The sequence below is a fragment of the Aplysia californica genome, unplaced genomic scaffold (assembly GCF_000002075.1).
Source record: "Aplysia californica isolate F4 #8 unplaced genomic scaffold, AplCal3.0 scaffold00130, whole genome shotgun sequence".
Taxonomy (NCBI): Eukaryota; Metazoa; Mollusca; class Gastropoda; order Aplysiida; family Aplysiidae; genus Aplysia; species Aplysia californica.
Window position 1 is genome coordinate 356109 of NW_004797400.1, and position 9494 is coordinate 365602.

Below are 9494 nucleotides of genomic sequence, written 5' to 3' on the forward strand. Positions count from 1 at the left end.
AACGGTTCTTGCCCCCAGCGTCGGGTGGGTTTTTAACGTATACCGGGTACTATCTATCTATCTATCTATCTATCTATCTATCTATCTATCTATCTATCTATCTCTCTCTCTCTCTCTCTCTCTCCCTCTCTTTCTCCCTCTCACTCCACCGCCTCCCTCTTTCTTTCTCTCTCTCTCTCTCTCTCTCTCTCTCTGTCTCTCTCTCTCTCTGTCTCTCTCTCTCTCTCTCTATCCTTCTTATTGTCGGTTTGTGTATCTTGCGCTCCTCGAACAGACGTCATAGGAGCTTTCAGAACTGATACCAATGTTAAGGGGTCTTATGAAAAGCGCATCAGAGACTTAATTTGACCGCCAGCAACATAATGGTACTCAAAACGGGAATCCCCCAAGGCAGTAGTCAACGTTCCACCCCGCAACCCCCCTAGTACACACATCTTGGTTCTCCACTATCCAGGATGAAGCCACATAATTTTGGTAGCTGTGCCATCTTGCACCAAAGCTGCTTGTAAGAATAGGGCGTTCTAATTAATTTCCGCCGTGCAGGTTTCTGTTCGGCTTTATGGATAGTGTCTTTTATTGGACACTCTCCTTGGGAATGTACCCCTTTACCGGACAGGAGTATGCATTAAAGAAAATAACCTTAAAGTATTTCTACTCAACCAGAGGAGACCCACCACGACGCTTTTTGTACCAACAGGACAGTGACTAACTGTCTCTGGTTTAATACTAAACAGTCAAGCTACAATCTTTAAATAAAAACAAAATTCAAACAAACTAAAATAACACCAAATATTAGATCTGTACTGCATCAGTACCGCTTCAAATTATTCATTTATTCGCACTGTTTCAAACACGTCACACTCACAGCTTCAATGTGTTTGCATTGCCGTTTTACATGTATGCTGGCATTTCGATACTTATTTTTTCTTTTCAAATTTAGCTATTCTAAGATGCTAATGATTTTCTCTAAAAGCATTGTTATAAAGTACAATGTTTTTAAGCCATGAATATGGAACTTGTATTTATCTCTTTGACGTCAAGGGTTGTTAAGAATGTAAATCCTTAGATTTAAAATTTAAAATCCCTAAAATGATCAAAGGGACCCAGACTAATGGAAAGTGTGCACTCCAATTCGAGCGTGCCTTCATGCATGAATTTATTGTCTACTCTCTCCGAGATGTAAATTTTTCTCACAAAAGCAAAATACGTATTGAACGCATGAGATGAGATGACCCGGCGGTATCAGACAATGCAATATGCTCTTAAGCCTTATCAACTATTCTTTTTCAGTGATGAGAAAGGAAGCAGGCAAAAACAAAATCCTTCTATAGTTTTACGTTTAGGGAGCGATGTTTTCAACGTGCGCCTGTTCTGTCAGAGGTTGCTACAGTTGATATAAAAATCTTGACATAAACCACTAAATGAAAAGAATCAGAACTCAATCTCCCATAAAGAACCCATGAAAGAGTAGGAGGAAGGGCAGCAGCAGCAACCGCAGTAGTAGCTGCAGTAGCAGCAGTAGCAACAGTAGCAACAGTAGCAGCAGTAGCAGCAGTAACAGCGGCAGCAAGAACAACAATAAGAACAACAATACCAGCCACGGAAATAATGACATTCCGAAGTACGAACAAGTAAAGTAAGCTCCTTCCATGTTCTGAACTAAACAGCATTAGCAAAGGAAACAAAGCCAAACGTTTATATAAACAGAATCACGTGTCTTTGGACTTAATTTCTGTAGGGTTACATATATATTTTTTCGGGGCGGCAATTTATTATAATTTAAAAGATCAATACGATACTAAAAACATTCGTTTCTATGAATATTTTAGCTGACATATGTAGATTTTGTTATTTGGTGGGTTAATAAACTCTCTCAAATGTTTCTGGCTGTGTATTGTATTGGTTTGCTCCAGGGTATGGATTAAAATGGTTTAGTTACATAACACAAAGTACACTTCAGTTCTTTTTGTGTTTGTAATAATAAAGTTTACAGTTTGACACAATTTATTTACATCATTTGGAGAAAAAAAAGGGGGAGGGGGGGGTGTTCAGACCGTGTATGTAGTGGGTAGCTAGGGCTGAGTGGGATACAACATCCCAGTAAAAACAAGCAGATACTACATAAAAAACCAGGCCCTCTCAGGGATTGAACTTACGTCATCTCCGTGCAATGAAAAAATGCCTAATCATTACACCTCAGACAACGGTTCAGTTTGTAAAAAAATATCTTCTTTTGTATTTTGATCCATCGAAAGAGGAATGCGTCACCAGAAAACCTCTTTAAGCAGCCACTCAGACTTTCTAACTGCGTCAAAAGTTTCTAATTCCTCTAATGGCTCCTTTAATCGTTGTCTTCGCTTTCAGAGAGCTGTCTGTTAGATCTCTCTGTGCTTTTATCGGCTAAATTCAATAGTGTCAGCCGACGTTATGCCATCTAAATCTCTTCCTGACCTTTCGACTTGTGTTCTACTCTTTACTCTCAGCCATACTTCAGGAAAGGTACAACTAAATATGTGACTGTTAACGACAGAATAGAAATTAAAAACATGCATTAACATTAAAGGAAATGTAAGTGATGGCCAAGTTGCACAAGATTTTGTTTCTGAGGAACAGACCTGTTTAAAGCGCCGAACAGATTACAATCATCATCAACAGCAGATGATCTGATGGCTTGGTTTTGATTTTGAGCGTTTCCATGCAACGGTACTTAATTGGTATCTTTCTGTTGAAAAAAAGTTACAAATACGAGTCTAAGTGGAATTGTGGGAACAAGTGGGCACCCCTTCCGTTTGCCAATTCCTATCATATTATTGACAATTTTATGATGTCTGTCACTCCCCGCTCACCTCAGGGATGTGGAAATTGGATTTAGAGCTGGACGAGGATTTGTTGAGTAATATCCGTGTGCATAGAAATGTGTCTAAAGAAGACGCGAAAAATTAGAATTTTTTTTTTACAAAGTTGCATCAACAGTTTTGTAAATAGCTCTTACTAGTTTTATGGCGTCTTCCAAAGGAAAGGCGCGATAGAAAAATTTGGTTGTACTTAACCCTCTAAGACAGCCAATGTTCTTGAATACATTAATTTCTTACACAATGGCAAACGTGGATAAACTATAATTGTTTTCATTTTGACTCTTTCGTTCAGGCGGCCCAAGACTCTTCTGTCCTGGTACGAAGGTGCTTTAAGGATAATTACAACCGGAGTTTTAAAACTCCCTGTGGATCATGCTGGAGTCGTGGGACCAAGGAGACTCTTCCCTTTGCTTCCGTCCAGGGAGAGTTGAGTCAGTTGGTTCTCATTTCGGCCACAGCTTTGCTCTTCTTTTCTAATGTTTTCTTCCCTGTACGCACTGCCCTCCTCTCTTAGTCTTTCCAGGTGGTTTCCAACTGAATGCACGAAGAGTTAGACTTCTGAAATGAAAACAGATAGCACGGAACAGCAACCATGGTGTACAAGTGAGAATGTTTTTTTGAATGTGTGTATGTGTATGTGTATATGTATGAAGGTAGGTAGGTAGGTAGGTAGGTAGGTAGGTAGGTAGGTAGGTAGGTAGGTAGGTAGGTAAGAAGGTAGATAGGTAGGTAGATAGGTAGGTTGGTAGGTAGGTAGGTAGGTAGGTAGGCGTGTGTGTGTGTGTGTGTGTGTGTGTGTGTGTGTGTGTGTGTGTGCGTGTGAGTGAGTATGTGTGTGTGCGTGTATGTGTATGTATATATGTGTGTCTGTGTGTATGTGTTAAAAGGGAAGGAGGTGAGAGACAAAAATGAGAAGTTGGTGGAAGGTAATTTTTCTTCTTCTCATATTTACTCGTTCAGTGTGTTTCTGTACCAGAGAGGTATAGTTTTTCCTTTTTATGGGTAGCTTTTAATTTCTCATCCCTCCCCAAATATGTATATTTATTATATATGTAATATATAATATATTATACAGTTTATAATTATACATAATATGTAGTATTAAATTATAGTACTGATGAGTAAGTGATATAAACCACAAAAACATGATGTGACATTTGCAGTGCACATTACTATTATTAATGTACGGTAATTTATATTTAACGTTGTTTCAAGCTAGGTCTGCAACCACACTTCCCCAGTGCGGTAGTTCCTATGATAATCACGATTTCATCCCTACGGGAGTGACTTATAATCTTCAGTTGCGGATCGGTAGGGTGGGACACGAGGCTGCAGTGATGGGAAAAGTGTAGTTACTGTGTCTCCCGTGGCATGTAATTACGAGGAAAGATTACAGCAGATCGACACCGTAAGTGTATACTCGCTCTTCTGCTACTCACGAGCATGCGTCGTTTGATTAAGCTCTATCAGACTTACTGGTTTCCTAATCGGAGCTTTCAATTTTGCAGGATCGCTTTAAGCATGGTGTAGGCGTGATCGAGTTCGTTCTTGAGTCTATTTAGTCTTCGTGTGTGTGTGTGTGTGTGTGTGTGTGTGTGTGTGTGTGTGTGTGTGTGTGTGTGTGTGTGTGAGAGAGAGAGAATGAGAGAGAGAGAGGGAGAGAGATAGAGAGAGAGACAGACAGACATACAGACAGAGTGCACGTGAGTGTGCGGTTATGTGTGTGTGTGTGTGTGTGTGTGTGTGTGTGTGTGTGTGTGTGTGTGTGTGTGTGTGTGTGTGTGTTTGTGTGTACATGTATTTGCCGTAAGTGTTCAAGGTAGAATGGGGTAGCTGTGATTGAACTCGACCGTGAGTCTAATTTACGGGTGTTTATTTGCGTGTTTATTTGTGTTTTTGTGTGCGCGCGTTCGTATGTGCGTGTACGTGAATGTACATATATATATATATATATATATATATATATATATATATATATATATATATATATATATAATTATGTATATATATGTATATATATTTATATATTTACTTTACTTTTATCCGCCGCTTAACCCCTGTTGGGTGTCGCAGGAAGAAAGAGACGTCCCCCTGTCGCCAGCCGGAGAGCTTGGGTCAGGGGGATGTCGTGGGCGATTAATGTTTCCCTGTCTCCATCTAAGTCTTTCTCGGTCGCCCTCTAGCCTTGTTGCCATCGAATATTTTTATGTGTGTTGGTAATCGTAGGAGATGTCCGAACCATTTGATTCTTTGGTGTTGGATGTGATGCATGACATCATATGTGCCCACCATTTCTTGGATTACAGAGTTTCTAATTTTGTCTCGCCTGGTCTTGTTTACTGCTTTTCTAAGGCATCGCATTTCACATGTTGTAATTCTTTGCTCTAGTGTCTTGTTCGTGGTCCATGTTTGGCATTGATAGGTGAGTGTTGGAATGAATATGGTGTTGATCATTTTGAGTTTTGTTGTCATGGGGATGTTAGCATGTTTCAGTAGTGGTGTGAGCTGGTTACTAACATTATTGGCCTTTTGTAATCGAGTTTCAATTTCTCTGTTCAGTCGCCCATACTTTTTTAATATACTTCCGAGGTACTTAAATTCTTGGACTTGTCTGAGACTGTTGTTGTTGATTTGTATTCTGAGTGGTTCTGGCTTTCTTCTTACTTTCATTGTCTCGGTTTTTTAAATGTTGATCTTCATGTCGTAATTCATCTTTGTGTGTCAGGCTTTGATCGTCAGCGAAGAGTAATTCATTTAGGGCATCTGGTTCTGTGTTGGCCTCTTTTGTAATTCTATCCATGTATCAGGGGCGTCTCGTGGGGCTAAAAAGTGGACTTACACAATTAAGCTATCGCATGCTGAAGATGGTTAAGCGTATAGTAAATATGACGGCGTATAATTTTATGATCTTTGAGTTGATGAGGGAGGACCTTGTGCTTTTATTTTCATTCTTTTTACTTGTCGCTTTGATTTCTAGTACTAAATTTGTTTGTTAGCTAAATATCAATTTTGTTCATCCTGTATTGGAACAGAACACTCAAGTAATAACTTTCACTACTCCACTACAAAACCATTCAAAGGCACAACTCATAGGGCGGTCATGTTCACCTCCCTCGGGTTCACTGTCACAGAGTCACTTTAAAAAGCGGCAAGACAGACAATGAACCAATAACAATTCACTTGAGCACTCCACTGGATTGCTCCGGGGCTCACATAATATTGGCAAAGAATAGCGTAGGTCTATCGCGTTTATTTTTAGACTGCCTACTGTGAGCTATGTTTCGGCAATATTCGGCAGGAGCACATTTGAGATGTGCTGTCTTATTAATATTAATGTACCGCCAGACTCGTTAAGAGTGTCGTCATCGCTTGGGTTATCCCCAAGAGCGATTTATAGGTCAGATTACATTGTTGAGTATCCTATTATGTTTAGCTAAAGCGCGTGGACTTTGGCAAGGCATAGAAGATGTTCTACTGCTCTATAGACACACAAATGACAATTATGGCTCCAGTGAGGACCTAGATTTGATATAATATTTGCCTAGTGTTTGTTTCTGGCTTCTTTTATTTTATTATTGTGGGTGTTTTACGTAATAGAACATTTTTAAAAAAATGTTGGTCGGCACTGTGCTCCATGGGGGAACCGCGCCTGCCATATATATGATAAATAGTAGTGGTGATAGGACTCAAACTTGTCTTGCTTCGGATGTTATCTGGAACCACCATGTGAGTACCTCTGACGTTCTTACTGTACTTATGTTGTTCTCGTAAATGGCATGGATGTTAACTAGACGTTGGCCTCTTACAGTGTAGTTTTCGAGTTCTTTCCACAGCTTGTTTCTGTTCACTCAGTCGAACGCTTTGTCCTGGTCGATAAATACTATATTTAGCTCCCTGTTGGGTTCTATTACCCTTTGGCATATTTGTCGCAGGGCAAATATACATACATACATATATATATATATATATATATATATATATATATATATATATATATATATATATATATATATGTATATATATATATATATATATGTGTGTGTGTGTGTGTGTGTGTGTGTGTGTGTGTGTGTGTGTGTGCGTGTGTGTGTTAGTGTGTGTGTGGGTTTGTGTTCGTGGGTTGGTGGGGGAAGAGTTGCGTAGGTGTGATTTAGTTAATGGGTCTGGTTACTGTGTGGGCTAGACGCTCAAATACTAAGAAAACGTGCAGATTTTGGGGGTTGAAGGTAGAACAGTTCTTTAGGTACAGCACCCTTACGCCTTGAACATTTCTGCCCCCATCTCTCTCTCTCTCTCTTTTTTTCTTTCTCTCTCTCTCTCTTTCTCTCTCTCTCTCTCTCTCTCTCTCTCTCTCTCTCTCTCTCACACACACACACACACCCCCACACACCCCCACACCCCCCCACACACACACGTACGCATGTACAGACACTCAACTCGTCCCCACACACAAAGTTAATGCAATTCTGACCGTCTCCACTTTCTGTTACCCCATTTATCCTTTCTTTTATTATATTGGTGAGCAAAATGCGCATTATTTATGTTTAGTATGGTGGTGTTCACTTTCCTTTGTTTAACATAATTGCGTTGCTGATATAATGCTTTCCGTGGCATATTCGACATTGCAAAGTAACCATTAAGAATAGGTAGGGTGCAAATATCTTCTACATAATATGAACACCCCCAAAAAATAAAACCCCTCAACAAAATCGAATTTCTTTATAACTCGAATATTTCTTTCAGTTTGCAATGCACGACGCCCCCGCATCAAAACCGTCAAATATAACAGCTTGCCGTTCGAGCTTTTTCATTCTCTCCCTCTCTCTCTCTCTCTCTCTCTCTCTCTCTCTCTCTCTCTCTCTCTCTCTCTCTCTTTTTTCTCTCTATCTCTCCGTATTATATTATATATTATGTATATAATATTATGTGTATCTATCTATCTATCTATCTATCTATCTATCTATCTATCTATCTATCTATCTATCTATCTATCTATCTATCTATCTATCTATCTATCTATCTATAATGAATAATATGATTACAATATGTAATATAAATATAAAAGAATTCACTCGCTTTCTCTACTCTGAAGTGACACTTGAGAGTATCCCAATGTTGTTAACTCTAACTTCCTCTCAATATATTCTCTCTCTCTCTCTCTCTCTCTCTCTCTCTCTCTCTCTCCCTCTTTCTCTCTCTCTCTCTCTCTCTTCCTCCATCCTCCCTCTCTCTCTCGCTCTTTCTTTCTCTCTCTCCCCCCCCTCTCTCTCTCTGTGTCTTTCTCGCCTTCTCGCCCCCCTCTCTCTTTGTATGTCTTTACGACTCTCTTCCTCTCTATTTATCCATCTGTCTTTCTCTTTCTCTCCTCCTTTTTCTGTTCATGCTTCCATCCATCTTAGCTCCCTCCTTTTCCACTTCCCTGTTCCCCTTCACTATTTACTTTTTTTCCCCATCCCGAACTTCCGTCTATCCGTTCTGTGTTCCCTCGTCTTTAAATGCTCAACCAAATCTCTTCCTCTCACTTAATTAATTTTCTCTCTCTCTATCTCTCTTTCTCTCTCTCTATTTCTCTCTCTCTCTCTCTCTCTCTCTCTCTCTCTCTCTCGCTCTCTGTCTCTCTCTCTCCCTCTCTCGTTTTTCAAGCGTGTCACGAGCTTACACATTGAAATCGACGTAAATGCATTAACCTTTGAGACCAAAATATTTTTCCTTGCGTGCAAACAATTATAGTACTGTGAATGATGCACACGAACACCAAGCTGTCGTGTCATTGATTATCGTGGTCTCGAACAAGCCCAAGTTTTTGGACTGACTTCTTTGTCATATTTGTTGCTATTTTGGGGGGGCCCAGGCAAATACAGACTAGTTAAGGAACTGACGTTGGGTTCTTTGTCAACCCCAGACTTTTTTTCTCTATTGACACAAGCTTCAGTCATATTTGCAGAGCTGCAACCGCTTTCCTCGAAACTTTGCCGTGCAACTGTAGTCCAACTATTGGAGCATTCAACCTAGTAATACAGTGGTGCTTTCGCTCAGTGGATTGCGAGTGATTCAAGTTTCCGCCTTTCATTCATTTATATTTGTGCTAAGTGAATGTGTGTGTGCTGAATGTCCTCCAAGTTTTCTGTCTAAATCAATTCCTGCTTGAAGATCGCAACGCTTGCTTTACATAATATAATGTGTGGGATATGTTACAAAGCGGACAACACTTTACGCGTAATGTGGATTTAAGTGCCAGCTTTTAACTTGGTGTTTAAGGCTTTTCTTGGGGTGATTCTGGTTTTCAGTTGTAACCAAAAGGGAATAAGTGTGGGACGAGTTTGTTATCTTTTTGATTTTGGAAAGGAGGTGAGTGTTTTTTATCTGCTTTTGTTATTTTCTCACTAAACGTTTCCCATTTGAACCCCAGGCACTCTTTTCAACAAACTTAAGCTTGCTAAAGCGTTTATGTGTGTGTGTGTGTGTGTGTGTGTGTGTGTGTGTGTGTGTGTGAGAGAGTGTGTGTGAGTGTGTGTTTGTACACACGCACACATGCACACGCATACATACATACACACTCAAACACACATACACACATACACACATACATACATACATACTACATACATACATACATACATACATACATACATACATACA

At 39.8% G+C, this 9494-nt stretch overlaps 1 protein-coding gene across 2 annotated transcripts in view; it reads left to right on the forward strand.

Annotated features, from left to right (window-relative positions):
- The window catches only part of LOC101863503, a 128676-nt gene that overhangs the window by 45747 nt on the left and 73435 nt on the right, over positions 1-9494 (forward strand). The window contains exon 1 of one of the 2 annotated variants that reach the window (XM_005096494.3): positions 9180-9203. The exons of the other annotated variant lie outside the window; for it this stretch is intronic. The gene's annotated coding sequence lies outside the window, so the exon portion shown is untranslated. Of the gene's footprint in view, positions 1-9179; positions 9204-9494 lie in introns of those variants that run through there. 2 annotated transcript variants of the gene reach the window in all.